Here is a 16,216-nt window from a genome sequence, read left to right as displayed (position 1 = left end):
CAGAGACTGGAAGAACATTTATTGCATCTTACATACGGTTCACACTTGGAAAACAACAAATACGTTAAAACTTAACAACGTACAATTTCAGGACAATTTTCACATCTTCTTTTCTAAGAGTCAGGCTGCATCAATATTTTCCCTTTCTAACTTAGTTAAAGGTTATTGCACCAGCTGTTTCTTGCAAGATCAAAAATTTATGATAGCTATAGGAGCTATGGCCAGGCACTAAAATACAAAAAGGTTTCATTGGGTTTAGAACTTTTCGGCATACTTTTACATCCAAAACAGAATTGTGCAGTGTCCTGCTATTCCTGAAAGACACAATGGCCAACTGTAGAACTAGCAGAATATCTGTGATACTGGGCAAATAAAGTTGGTTTGTAGGGGAGCTGAAATACTGAAAAAAAACCTCAGACAAACCCTACAAGGAGAGGTATAAGTAGCTTCTATGAAAAGCAAACTAACTGTATTAAATGGGAGAAAAAAAATATCTCTGTACAAAATTGGTTCACCAAGCAATAAAACAGCTTGGTCCCTTGGTCTTCTGTGATTCAGTATCAAGATCTACTAAAAGGATAAAAATGCCAGAGTCCTTTTTTTAAAAAAAGAAGAGCCCAGGAAAAGCAGATTTAACTTTCATGGTATTTCCAAAGAAATTAGTATAATTTTCCTCCTTGTATTAATCTTGCATTTATTTCTATTAAAAAATAAAATTAAGCAGTACAAATCAATGTTTTACTGCTGCAGATCAATATGTTTCTCTCTATAAACATTCACATAGTCTGTGGGAAGCTGATCATGGCTTACATTTTATCAGTGACATTCTTTGCTGTAATTCCATACATTGCCTGAGCGAAACCAAGGGTACAGAGCTGGTTGTTTCTATTAAGCTGATTACAAAGTCTGCAACAAATTGTAAGAGTTAGGGCTTGATTAGGGCTTACAATATAAAAACCCATCAAATTGTTATTACATCAAAAAAAAAGGTTGATCATCAGTAAATCTGTTATATCTTTCCACAGATGCATTTTTTTTACAACTTCTACAGAGCATACCTCAAAAGCTCTCCTTCTCCTCAGCTCTCCTACGTGGGTGGTAGAGGGTTTACTCAGCTTAGTCTTGCTGTGTTGAAATGACCCCACAGCACTATGATGCCATTAGCTGGCAAGGCAGGAGGTGTTTAATGTTGCTCTTTCAAAGCATATTAAAGGCCACTGCAACTTTCCTGGACCAAGAGGTGCATTTCCAGCTGCTGCTTCACCCTGCCAGTATTGTAGAAGGACTGCCCCATACGTTCACCCTTTGTGCCCAATCCTGCACGGAGGTGAGGCTGACCAGATGACAGCTCCCTACTTAAATACTGGTGCATGGTTAGGATAAGTCTTGTTTGCAGTGGCACGCTCTTAGGGTCATATTGGAGCACACTCTAACCTTTCAGTAAACACTGCTAAGGACTGCCATGCCAATTACCTCTACTGACAGCAATGCAGAGGCCTGGCACATTGTGCTTTCTGGAAAAAGTCGATATTCAGGATGTCTGTGAAGAACCACTGACGCTGTGAAAGGAAAAGCTAAGGAATGTCACACTTGCTATACAAATCCATGCCACATTTAGAATATTTCTTGAAGGCTCTCTCATGCTATGAGAAAGCCAAGGACAAAACCAGACCTCTGGGTGCTTTGAGGCCATCTGTTTGTATTGGAACAGGCTGGACAATTTGTGGAGTCATGCCAGATTTTAAAGCTGCTATCAGTGAGCTATCAAAGCTATCAAGGGCACTGGGACTGATACATAACCGCAGGATCTCATTCTATAGCAGCACGTCTTTGATACCAAGTCTACAGCAGGAGGAAAAGAAATCAGCACTAAGCCCTTACCTGGCCACCCTGGTGGGGAAAGATCCTCTGGTAAGTACTGTTCTTGTGCCACATAGTGGAGCAGATGGTCTCTAGATCCTTCTGGAGCACACATCTGTTAACAATTTTCCTGTTCTATGATGCTGCTAGACTTTTCTATTTATAAGCTCCTAAGAGGTACGATGATGATGTATGATGGTAAATATTATAATACATGACTGGTGTTTAGAGCTAAAACTTTTTTCAGGTGCGAGCTGGATGTTGCCACTTTGGGCAGATTTGGGCCACTAAATAGACTTTACAATGTTGAAAACGTGTAAGGGAGGTATCACTCTAAAAACAGTGTTGTGAAAATGCTGTCTGGCTTTTCCTTTCCACAGACCTCTCCTCATTTCTTTCTGTCAGCTGTCAACCATAACGAACTCTTACCCCCAAAATGTAGCTGGGGAGGTGGATCAGGAGTGGTTGTGGGAGAAGGAGCTTTTTAATCAAGTCTGCTTCTTTTTTGCTAAGAAAGCAAAAGTTCTCAATCATTCAACCACGTGTCTCTCTCTCTTAGTTTGCCTTGGATGACACAAAATGGCACACATATTCCTCTTCTCTTCGGTGCACCAACTTCAATAATATTACTTTATACTGAAAATATATTGAGGATTATGATAATGAGACATAATTTCAACTTGCTTGTTTAGTAGTTGGACTAGTGTCCTTCTTCTCAATGGAGAAGGACAGGGAACTGAGTGTAAAAGCCTCATCCTGACGCAGCAAAGATCTTCTCTGTGGCCCAAGTGAATATAGGAAAGAAATGGGAGATACTGAGTTATGTCCTGGGAATCATGAGAAGACAAAGGGTCTTGCCTGAAAACATGCTCTGGCAGCAACCTTCTTCATTCATGGCATTTGCTTCACAGCCTGCACAGAGTGTAGGTGCTGTGGGCAGCTCCTTCCCACCCAGATTATGAAGTCTGGAGGACAGAGACTTCTGGGAACAGACCTTCAAATTTCCAGTCCTACGAAAGGGCATAGGCCTTGGCATTTGAATTTTTGAATTACCAGAAGGATGGCAGGAAGGAAAACCTAGGGTGAAAGTCAGTGCACACACCTCAAGTTGGTTAGCTCCTTACTGTAGGAAGAAGAACCTGGCAAAGTTTCAGCTGGTAACCAGATTTATCTCGTCAGTGAGCGGTTCTCACCCAGTGGGTGCTGCAGAGGTGAGCTCTGTGCCCACTGCTGCTGAATTCCATGGCTTCACTGTCATCAGAGAGTTCTGCAAGCAGCAACACCGCTGCTATCAGGTCAGCAGCAGAGCCCTTTGCTACCAGCTGAGAACTTCAAAAGCAGGATTGGAGAAAAGGCAAGCAACCTAAAAATGATTCCCATACTAGCGTCTAGTCAGCTGCTCTTTCCTAATATTATCGTTACTATTTTCCTGCTGTTACCACCATTGATGGGATATGGACTAGTACTGCTGAAAAAACCCCACCATAAACCTAAAACCTGGTAGGTTCGCTCTATTGCAAAGCTTTCATCAGATTGTCAAATGTCGCTAGAAACTGCCAGCTCCATCAGTGTTTTCTCCCTGCTAGCCAGTAACAGCTCAATAGCAGTGCTAATGATGAAAGTAAGGAGAGATCACAAGAGAGCAGTAAAACAAGGAAAATTGTGAATTTCACCTGTCATTCCTGTTGATTCTGGATGGTTTTGCTAGTAATTTCATAATGCATCATGATTTTCCATAAGGCAGAGGGCCCAGCACATGCATAAATAACTTTTGGAATTTTTGCCCATAGGGTTGAATTCTTAATGCAGAGAAAAATTTTGATCTGTGGAAATACAGGCTGAGATGGCAGTAGGGGACAATTAGCCATCTGGGCTCAGGTATTACTGCTTGTCTGGTAAGCCCTGGTGCAGTGCAGATAACTGTAATCTCCACAAACGAGCAGACAGGTCCTGTGGCTGCCCCAGTAGCCTCTTCAGCTGCTGCTTAGTAACTCTAGCTTCAGTAAAATGATTCTAGACTTCTACCAGTGTGAAACCAGGAACAGGTCCTGGCAGCTGAGTTGAGAGATTATTTTACTTACGCTATGAGTACACCGAGTCTGCAGGAGTCTAGCTTGATTTACAGACAAAAGGGACAGAAGATGGGCTACATTACACAGGATTAGACTCACATAGCTGCATTTCAATATTTGCACCGGTGTGTCATGATGCACAGCACAGCCATTGATTTTTCCGGGATGCCAGCCGGTGGGAGTACTGCAGGGACAGGACACAATCGGGGCTTCTACTCCCCCTCAGCAGTCTTCTCCAGCCTTCTGTGCTCAGCATGAAGTTTAGAGCAAAAGGTGAAAGAGTCTTCAAAGTTTCTCTGCTGGGAGGACACTTGCCAGGAGATGGGGCTCATGCCAGGGCTGATGAGGAAGCAACCCGGAAAGAAGCTTCCAGACAGCAATTATAAAACAATCCCCAAAAGCAGACTTTAGACAGATCAGTTTAGATCATAGGAAACAATTTATGAACCTATCATGTTCTGGTTTTCACTAGACTGAACACTGAGTACACAGACAGTATATGGTCAGGTTTCTTCACCAACACATGTGTATATACCACTTGCTGTGATGGAAGGTGATGTGCCAAGCAGCCAGATTTCAGACGTGCAAAGATATAGGGCAGAGGGAAAAAAAAAAAAAAAAAAAAAAAAAAAAAAGGATGATACTGTTTATGCAGTGAAAGGTTTACTGAGCAAAAACTAGGCACCCTGACTTTTAAAAGATAGGGCAGAAAAATCCACATTATGATACTTTTGATAAAAGGAAGTAGCATAGACTTCACGGAATTAAGAGGAAAACTCCACATATTTTTACTGAAATGTTTTGTGTTTTGTGTTGTATTTCATCTATAATGAAACTAAGGGAGCCATGGAAAGAGGTCCATCCAGCCCTTGATTGCTTACTTAGAAGAATTATTATAGAATTTATACACAGTGTCTCATCTCAGGCAATGTACTTTTCTGCCATCCAAACACACACGATTACAACATACTGAGGCCGATCAAAGATGTACTCTGCAGCATGATCAATATGCATGTTGCACCAGCTTTAGAAGGAAAGTGCAAGCCCAAAACCAGTAGAAACAGCAAATAAAACATCACACTACCAGAAAATGATAATTTTTATTTTACTTGTTATTCATTCCTCAATTTAACCCTCAAGAGTTCAAAAAGTTCAAGCAATTTCTATACTTCTAATAGTTTTAGAGTTCTGCTGTAGCAGAAAATAATGTGATACTTTATGAAGGCTTATTAGTTCAAAGTTTCTGAATTCTGCATGCCTGCTAAACTTCAAGTATTTCAATAGTCAATGTCAAATTCTTCTTCTGACATCTATTAGTAAAACAATAGTTAATGATCTAATTCACAGTGGTGAGAAATGTCTATGTTCTTAGCAAGTCCTCAGACTTTATCAGTCTTGGAATAATTTTTATGAAAACTTTTCTTTCTTTCCTTAAACAATACTGCTTTTACTTGGATTGTGTCAGTCTCCACCACTCAAGAAAAATTAAACTAGACAACAAGCTTGGAGTTGTATATACCTCCAAAATAATTTAAAAGCAATGGAAGTTTATATCACCTGGGGATATATGATCTGCTTGTTATAAACTCCCAGGACACTGCAATGAGCTCAGCAGTGTATGTGATGTCTACAGAAGATGTCATCCACTGCCCAAAGCTGCTGGTTCCTATTTCACGTACACAAGGGTATTATTAGGCAATAAAATTTTGATGATGTAATGTTTGCAATTTTGTATCCTGTTTCCGTAGCTTTGGTGGGTGAAATCATCCTTGCGTGGTTGAATTAATCTCTCCCACTAAAAGTTTTTATCACTTGTCTGCAGAATCTACAACAGCAGTATTCCAAGCAGATGGCTACCCTCTTTGTCACAAGACAGAGATTCTGACTTACAGATTCTATTTATGAATCAAGATAGAACTCAGTGGTAACTATTTGCTCGTCTAAATATTTGCCCAAATTTTCCAGAAATAAAGCTAAACTAAAATTGGAAGAAAATTGGTAGAGATAAAATGTCCTTTTTTCTGCTTAATTTACATAATTAAGATGGAGAAGTGCAAACTAATAATAGACTGCTGTGAAAATGAAGGTATTTTCCTACAGACGTAAAGCTTACCAATTTCCTGTTGTCTGCATAACCTGAAATCATCTAATTTCATACTGAGTGAGGGCTGCAGGAACGGCTCAAGTGGACCTAAGACTGTGCTGCCACTGACAGCCGGGGGAACCCCTCGCCCCCTTTGGTAACGTGGTCCTGCCACTTCACCTGCGCCAGCTCTGCCCATATAGTGCAGCCATGGGGGACTGGGCCCGACTTGCTGATCTGACATGATCAGGCAGCAGTGGGAGCGTGTAGCTGCAAGTGGGAATAAAGATAAATAAATGAAGTCCCTGCTTTTGGCAGCAGTATGGAATCAGAGAGGCTTCTGCGACCTGTGGAGTGCTCCCTGGGTGCCTGTGCTGTGGAGGATATATTAAGGTTGTTTGGACAGCTAATAAAGCCACCCCTTAGCTTTAGTCAAAACAAGATTGTAGGAGCTGCACAAACTCTTTCCTTCATATTGTGGCACTTGAATCATGTAACTCATCTGTCATATTGGCAAGTACATTTCCTTCCTGAAAACTGATTAGGAAGGAGGCCTTCATTTTGGCAGGTGAGAGAATAACAACATGACACGCTTCCTAAAATACAGATGGTTATAATCTCAACTTTTGCCCTGGACCTACTCAATCTCTTGTACAGGTTATTAATTAAACCATGCTTTAGGTTTTACTTAAGAGTTTATAACCCTTTACAGCCTGTAGTTCCCTGTAACATCTAGGCAGAGCTTGCCTGCCTCTTTCATGATACATATGAATATTTGAATTACACAGCAGGATAAGGCTCATTTTGTTTATACTGGTTTAATTGCTAGCATATTTTTACTAATAGCCACACAATTTAGCACATTTTTATGCAAGGAAGAAAAACTCTAATTTTTTTCTTGAAAGACTAAATCCTGAAACCTGCAGTCAGCTTGATCACTTATCCTGGTGGAAGGGCCTTTCCATGGGAGCTGTGGGGAAAAAATGAACCTTTTCTGTGTTGCTAGTACAGTCTCAGGGCTACATAAGCTTGTACGGTGAACCTACTGCAGCTCCATGGAGTTAGTGAGGACGGAATGGCTGGCAGCCCTGGACTGCCCTGCTCTCCCCAGCAGTAATGACAACTGGCAGAGCGTGCCCTTGCACCGTCTGCTCTCAAAGCACAGAGACCACGTACAAAAGGAGCAAAAGCCTCCTTTTGCTGTGCCTCAGATGTCACAGGCAGAATAGCAGGACCATGCCTTCAGCTTGTATTGAGGAAGAAGTAGGACCTCATTGAGTTCGACTAGAATATGATCGTAGCAAGAATGCTGCTTTAAAATAAAAGGAAGCTATTAAGAAGTAGCCAGTATTACTTATGTTTGTAATACAGGAAGACCCTTTCACATGTTGGCTAGTAGCCATCTGCCAATGTGCCCTGAAAGCAGAAAGCTTATGGTGTCTAAAGGTCAAAAGGAAGCTTTCTCATATCGACTTTCTTTGCTTTTGTAGTGCTTGTAAGACACAATCCAGCATTTGGAGCTAAAATTTCACACTATTTCTGCCTCACAGTATGGCTCTATAGCAATGTCTGTCTCTTTCACAATGATCTCCATCACTAGAGATGTTCTGTAAAGGAGCTTATTTTCTTGTTCCAAATATACAGATGAAGAAAGGAAGGTAATAAAACCATAAATACATAGTGTCATTTTTATAGGTCATAGAGACAACTGCCTTAAAATTGAACCCTGGCCACCAAATCCCCATGGTGTGATCTAGCCAATACATAACGGGTCCTTCCCTGTGTGTGCTCAGCCAGAGTGGCACAGCTGTTGTTTGTATGGGAAGTCATATCTCAAGAAAAAACTTGTAGCCATGCTCAGGGAGAGACTGTTTCTTTTAAACAGAAACGTGAAGTAACAAGCTCTAAGCAATTTTAAGAGCTATTGACTTGCACATGTATTTATGAAAACGTACTATTATAGAACCTGTGCTTGCTTATTTGGCTAAAAATTAGGTGGTTGCTTAAACTTCAAGGCAGGGGGAGTTTATGATCTGCTCAGACCTTTCTGTCTGGCTGAAAAGCCTCCTCTGGTTTCCTGACTAGCCTCCTCTGTAATATCTCCCCTCCACCAATTCTTCTCCACAGTCACCCTTGTGTCCTGACCTCAGGCCACAGCTTACCCCATTTCCAGGATCCCTCCAGCTAGGTAAGACTTCCCCTGAGAACAGCTCTACCATATTTCTTTCCCACGTTCATATTTTTTTGTATTAAGAAGCTGACATTTCCTGATAAATTACATCATCCTTCCTAGAGAGTAGAGGGAAATACCAGAGTATGTCAAATAGTTCAAGATGATGACTTTTGATTATCGTTAATAAGTTAGTCTCCAGCTATTTTTGCAAATTAAAAAAACCCTATGGGCCATTTCTGCCTATACAAGTCCATTAACACATGCTGAATAGCAAAATATTATGTGAAAATGCTTCCCTATGTATAGCATTGTGCATTCTCCACCACAGCCCACTGAATCAGATTAAATGAACAAAAACTTATTGAAAATGTAACTCAGTGAGTCTGAAAACACTGAGCAACATAACGTGATGTACCAAGAAACCACAGTTGAGACCAAATTAAAAAAAAATTAAAAAGGAAAGCAACAGAAGACTAAAAACCAGGGATTACATGATTACGTGCAAGGAATCACTGCAGAGTGTGAAGGGAACAGAGTGCATGTTATATGAGAGGGAAACCATTATGACTTACTTCTGCTCATACAGAAATCACTGTGAGATTTGTTAGCAGTTTCCTAGGATCAGGACCAAAGCCCTGTATAAGTGGGTAGTGAATGAAAACAAGAAGTCTGGTACTGGACAGCTAACGGTTTACATCCTGTCGTGCTCAGTGTGTGCATTCAGATATTAAACATATACAGATTCAAAATAACAAAAGCTCACGATTAAATAGTTCTATAAAAAGTTTCTAGGTTCCTGGAAGACAATTTAATAGCAAGGCTTTTTTTCCCCTATGGAAAAAAATGTAACAATTTCTTAATACCATGTGAAGAATTTCTCTAATTTCACCAACTACGATTGCATGTAGATGTATTGAAGCAAACTGTAAACCTTAGAAATTAGCCGGAAGTAAAAAATTTTGTATTAAATTTGTCATGCTGACATTTCAGTCAAGAAGAGATTAATTTCACTGATCTTAAAAAGAGCTGAAAAAAACCCAAATGTGAAGTGATTTTAACTCTTTATATTCAGTAATAAAGATGAAAAAGCACCACTATATTGTCTACTAATAACTGAATAACACTACAAACCTGAAATTAATGGAAAAACCAACAGCCAAAGAAACTCAAAAGCCCACAGAAGCCCAGAAACCCTGACTGCCCATGGGAAAGCCAAATAACACGTTTGCTGAAATGCAATAGCAATAGGTGTTCATGCATTGTCAAATATTTGTCAAGATAGAGCCATAGGTATTGTGCGTTGAAAAAGAATTTTGTTTGAGGAAGGTGCATGGATTACAAAAAGGTGACAGAAAACAGGAAATTACTCATATCGCAGGACTTTAAAATCTCCTGCCATTTACGGGAGTGAACATACTGTGCCTCATCAGCTCAAATTGTAATGGAGATGATTTATACCTGTATTATCTTGTTAAAAAAACTGTGAATGCAAAGGATACGTAAGATCAAAGGATCAAATATATACGAGATCTGCAAAAGTGCTTCCAAAGCTCAGTGCGCTTCTAGGACCTGAGGTGGAAAGCTCAAGTGACAAATGGAAACCAAAGGATTTCCAGTCTTTACCAATACTAAGGATCAATTCATAATTGAAACACTTGTGGGAAAACCTACTTTGACACAATGGATGGTGGATGATGGAACAAAAGATCTTAAAGGTTGAATACAGGACCTTGGGGACTCCAGTAGTATATCCAAAGACTAAACGACAGATCTAAAAACTGTAACTTCATTCAGGTTACCGGACACACTACAAACACAGCATTGAGCAGACGAAACTAGAGAATCAAGGGGAAGTATTACAGTGATGCAGGAAACTCAATGGAAAAGTAATCTTTTCAAATGCATGGGAAACAAAAAACTATGTGTAACTATATATATTGTATAACAGAAGAGGATTAGGTGAAAGACAAGGAATAATCCTCTCCTGCCAGGAAAATTCAGTCATCTAATTCAAACTCCTGATCCAGAAGAAAATATTTTGGTTTGTTTGCAAGTGTTTTGGCTTACATGTTGTCATGAGGAGATGACAGCAGATTATACTTAACGTTGCCATCCAGGACATAAAGCCTGATCACTATTTGGAGACAGGTATCACCAAGAAAACCTCAATACATTACAGGGAAAATGCTTGCCTGCATAAGTAGGGCCAGTTTCCTCTTTCAACAGTTTCAAAAGCCCTGTGATTTCACAGAAATGAATGCAGTTGGAGTCAATTCTAATGAAAGTCTCCAGACATTTGTGCAGTGGAAATACAGAAATAATAGGAAATCCGTACCTCAGCTTGGTATTAAGGAGGCTTGCTCATTTACTGGTACTGTTTTGTATCAAATAAGTAACAAAAAAGATTATGAATATGAGTTGTAGATTCCCATCACAATTTTTGCAACAGTATAAGGGTACTATTAGCATCACTACATTTTGACTGTGTCCATCTACTTTTTGGCTTCCATTTCAAATCAGGATTGTATTTTGCCTTGCTTTCTCTTCTAACTTGGTGTTCAAGGTTAATGTGTTACACAGTTTCTGGCTTAGATCTCAAGAAGCTACAGTGGCTGTTAAAGAGCTGCTGACAGTTTGCAGATAACACTCAGGAGAAAGGGATTATACAAATATATTACAAAATCATTGTCATTTTTAGACAGACATAGAACTACCAACTACCTGCACCTCTTCTGAAAAGGGAGTTGCAACAGACTATAAGCATGCCTCGATAGACAGTTTCATAATAATAGCATATTCTAAGTGCAAGAGAAATGTGATGAAAGTGCAAAAGAGTTACTCAACCTCAGTACTGCAAATCCTTCCAAAATCCTGATGTGCTGCATCACATCACAAGGAAAGATCTAATGATGCAGAGTGTTTGTTATTATGCTGCCATGGCCACCTAGTGAGGAACGTGCTTAAGAGAAAGTCGAATAAAGACAGCACAGTTACACTAACCTAGGCATAAGCCCTCTGCTGGACGCAGAAACAAGGGCCCTTTGCCGAGTTGTCCAGTTCATCAGAATGATACCGACTTCATGAAGCCAGTTCGGTGAAGGGCCAAGCATATGATGAAGGGACTGGAACTTCTTTCATATGATGAGAGGTTAGGAGACCTGGGACTGTTAAGCCTGCAGAAGAGAAGGCTCAGAGGGATCTTATAAATGTATATAAATATCTGATGAGAGGGAATGGAGAAGAAGAAGTCACGCTCTTTGTGGTGCTCAGTGACAAGACAAGAGGCAATGGGCACAAATTCAAACATGTGAAATGCCATTTGAACACAAAGAAACACTTTTTTTTACGGTGAGGGTGCTCAAACACTGGAATACGTTGCCTTGAAGAGGTTGTAGAGTATCCATCATCGAAGTTATTCAAAAGCTGCCTGGACATGGTCCTGGGCAACCTATTCTAGCTGACTCTGCTTGAACAGTAGGGTTAAACTAGATGATCTCCAAATGTTCCTTCCAATATCATTGATTCTGTGATTCTTCAGAAAGTTGAAGCCTCATTTCCACTGCCTCCCTTTACCACATTCAAGCTACAGTAACGGCTTCTGTAAAATTAATTAATTCTGCACAACCACATCAGAATTCTTTGAAAAGCCAAAGCCACATCCAGCTGATGCATTCTACTTTGCATTCAATAGATGTTTAACAAGAGCCTTCACCAATGATCATAAAGAAACTAAGCTGCCAAGGAAAAAGAGAGAAGACCTTCACATGGACAAGTAACAGGTTAAAAGATAGAAAAAAGGAGTGACATCTGAGAAGGAAGATGTATGCTGAGGCCTGTGATGTACCTTTCTGAATGAGGAGGGTAACAGAAGGTGACATAGTTGGAATATGCTGCTGCAGAATCATTCAGGAGAGCGAAGATGAGGATTGAAGAAAGTTGCAAGGATCTTGTACTACAGAGACACTGGGAGACAGAATGACAAGACAAAATTCAGCATATGTAACTGAAAAGTAATTAATCCTGGGAGAAACTGTCACACAAAGAGGAACTGAGAGACCTGGGATTGTTTAACCTGGAGAAGAGAAAGCTCAGGGAGGATCTTACCAATGTGTATTGATGCCTGATGGGAGTCAGTAAAGAAGATAGAACCAGGTTCTTCTCAGCAGTTCCCCATGACAGGACAAGTGGCAATGGGCACAGATTAAAATGCAAGAAATTCTGTTCTTCCAGTCTGTGATTCTGTTTAAAAAAAATATCCTAAAAGTACATTTGTAATGAAGAACTCTGACCTGGCTGTTACCACTCCAGAATGAATGAGAGGGCAGGATTTCAAACAGGTAAATACTGCTTAAAATGTAGGAGTAAAAGTACAGGGATAAACAGGCAAAGGAAGTAAGTAGAAAAAATTATAATACATAGGTCTATGAAAACATCAGCTCAAGGCTAACTGGTAACCAATAAAACAAACAGACTGTTAGAAAATATTAGAAAGCACTCATAGAATAAAAGAGAAAACATTCCATTCTCAGCCCTAGGGACACTAATTTTTTGTGTACTTTGTCTAGTTCTAGTCTTCTCATCCAAAAAAAGGATACAGCAGGAAAGCAACTGTACAGAAAGGTAAAAATAGGATAATTAAAATTGTAATGACTTCCATATGAGGAATGATTAAATAGATCATGATTCCTCTGGCTGAAAAAAGTAAAACTATGGGAGGATATGATGGCAATCTACAAAATCATGTGTAGTATAGAGTAAGCAAATAGACAGTTGCTCACGGTCATGCCTAATCTGAGACAGGAAATCAAATGAAGACAGCAGGCAGGAACTATAAAGCATAAATAAGGATGCATTTGTAGTTAATCTGTGCAACTATTTGCTGCAGGAGGCTCTATATGTTATTTTGTGTTCAAAATACATGGACGAGAAATTCTCTTCTATGAAGAGAAATACTATTATTTAAGAGAAATACAGCTATTGTATATGAAGACACCACATATATCACACAAAAAGCCCTGGATCTCAAATTGCTTAAGTCTGCAGTACCATTCTGGGCACGTATCATTACATGCTAGCACTATTTGTATTTTTATTGCCTAGGCAAAGGTACTCACTGTCACTGGTGACAGATGGACTTTACTCTGACCTGATAAAACTGGTTGCCATAGTAGGCCTTGATTTGCCCCCAGCTGAATTTACACTTCTGCATGCATTTCTTTCAATGACTGTTACAGATTTAATACTGACTGTTGTTTGGCTTACTTGGCAATCCCTGCCTTGATATTGTGTCCTTTGCCCACCAGATCTTCTGATTTATCAGAATTGCTTCACACAATGTTGGGCAAAGGGAAAGACAGTGGTTACTTAATCCACTCCATCCCATTCTAACAGCTAATTCTGCCGGCACATGCGACCTAATGCTAGATGAGGTACATTATCCCTTCAGAGGGGATTATGGATAAGATGGCCTCACAGCAGGGAAGGGGTTACTCCTATTCAGTGTAAGGAGGTGGCTAGTCTTTTTCAGCATTTTCCACCAGAGAAGATGTGGTGTCTCGAGTGTTATACCTCGTATCTGCCAAAATAACATTTCAAAGCACGCAACTAAGTTTTTCATATTATCTTCAGCAGGCAAATTATTCTAGCACAAAATCAGGAATCTACTCATGATCATTACGCAAGAGTTACCGATCTTCAAAATATGTGTTGGTTTTCTCTGAAAAATACTGGTATGTCACTCTCACATAAAACCATAGCTATTCGAGTAGTTGAAACACTATTTTTCTTGTTGTTCTTCCTCAGATAGCTGTCAGTTACAACCCTAATGCTGTGTCTAATCCACTTTTTAAAACTATGTTGACTATAAGCAGTGTATTTGAATTGCACAGAGCTAATATACTTATACTTTTAAATCCCCCTTACTGTTCACAGAAACTGAGCAGGCACTGAGAGGATCAACAGATGGGAGTGCCTAGCTCTGGCTGCTGTTGGAGGGGAAAAGAAACATTATTATACAGTTGCTTCATAAAAATAGGCTGGATTCTTTAGAAAAGGAGTGGCCAGCCACAGCAGGATCATTTACATTGCAGTGTGGTCTCCAGAGAAATCCTACCCAGGGTTCTGGGACTGCTGCAGCACTTTAAGTCCTTGCTATTATTTGCTGAATGCAAAATCATACTGATGTGCTAACCATGATTAAGGATGTCACACAGAAAAGGAACCTCCCTGAATCTGACACACATGCAAATAGTCACTTTTATAAACTTTGCAAATTACTGCATGAAGAAGAAAAAAAGAATGAGCGTGTTTATGTGTGTAATTTCTGCTAGGGGACCGGTGAGCTTAGCAATCATGCCTGTTTCACTGTGAATCATAACTCCTGACTCACTGCCATGACAACATCTGGGTCAGCCTCACAACGTGTAAATGGGAGAGCAGGATTAGTCTTTGCAACATGACGCCTGTAGACTGCTGTCAGCTTCTCTCTGAAGTGGCTGAGTTTCTCAGTTTCTGCTGGACATTGTGCATAGTTGACAAAACTGAGAAAATCTTTGAAAGTACCAATGAATTAGGGACTTTGACACCTGGACATGTGCATACTCCTGAGACTTTTGTGTACCTAAACAACCTAAACAGAACCTATACATTTCAAGGCCTCTTTTTAGTTGTGATGACATCGGTGAAGGGAGAGAAAGGACAGCCATGCAGTTATGTAGCCACTCTCCCATTGTGAATTTCACAGTTCATGCCAAATTAGGCAGTGCTGGCAGGGAAAACACAAACCCTTAGCTCCTTTGGCGTATCAGCCCTTGCTTCTGCAGTCTTCTATAGCAAAGACCATTATCCTCATGTTTAAACAATGGAAGCTAGGGCAGATGGTTCAAGTGAACTTACCAAAGGCCCCCAGGTGTCTTTCAGACACAGAATGAGACTGAGGGAGCCCTTTGTTGTTTATTCCAGGTTGTCTCTCATGGTTACTGACTCATTACTGACACACTCATCTCTGTTACTAAGGTTACACTGCAGCTAGTTCAGCAGGAACAAACTGTATGGATGGAGGTCCTTCTGGCCTGTACTTCTTCTCAGTAGCTGCCTAAGGGTGCTGCACTATGCAGCTGGTCTAGGGTCCCCTGAGGACACATGAAATCCAATGGCCCTTTTATTATAGATCCCAACCTAAGGGAGGGACTATAAATAGTTCCCCATCTTTTGAGAAAGGTAATCCCAGTTAGTCCCAATAACCTGTTTTCACGGTCAAGGATATAGCCAAGTCTGTAGCACAGTGGACAGGGGATTTTGATGCTGAGAATACAGGAGCTATCATTGTTAAGGTGTTTTCCCTACTTTGTCACATCCCTGAAGTAATGAAAACCTTAGGAACACTGATGGCATACATTTGCGCTGGCTGACACGGAGCTGACATTTTTCTGCTTCTCTGAGTCCTATATCAGGCCAGGAATGAGGCAGCCTTCTGCAAAGCTGTAAAGGCAAGAAGGAAAACTCTGAAGTGCAAATTTAATATATCACTCTCTCTCTCCATCTCCATATGTCGTGGGGACCTGCCTTGGAACCAGTTATGCTAGTTTTCTGCCATCAGACTGCTTCCCTTAGCAGTGTATGAAGATTAAGGAAAGTAGACACATAATTATTTACAAATATTATAGGTGGACAAGTAGATCTGCTTGGTGCCATTCTGCCAGAAATTCAGAGATCACCGAGGAGAAATCAATGGGTAACAGCAGAGCATAAAAAAATCCGCAGTCAAAAGATCTCCAATATTATTCTAGCAAAACTAGTTGTCAGGAAGGGCTAACCAAGCTGTTATGGCTTGACCCTCCCACATCTGAAGTTGGGATCAAACGGGATAGTAAATGATAAAAAGAAAAATAAACCCCAGGCTTACTAAAGAAAGGGATTGAGTTAGTTGTCACAAATAAGTGAGGAGTCCTGATGAGCAGTGAAAAGCATGCAAGAAAACAGGCAGATACTCATGATGAATTACAGCAGGCTAGATGTCTCTCCCAACTC

Source organism: Falco punctatus (genome assembly GCF_963210335.1).
Source record: "Falco punctatus genome assembly, chromosome: 4".
NCBI classification, from domain to species: domain Eukaryota; kingdom Metazoa; phylum Chordata; class Aves; order Falconiformes; family Falconidae; genus Falco; species Falco punctatus.
This window is presented reverse-complemented; position numbering follows the sequence as displayed.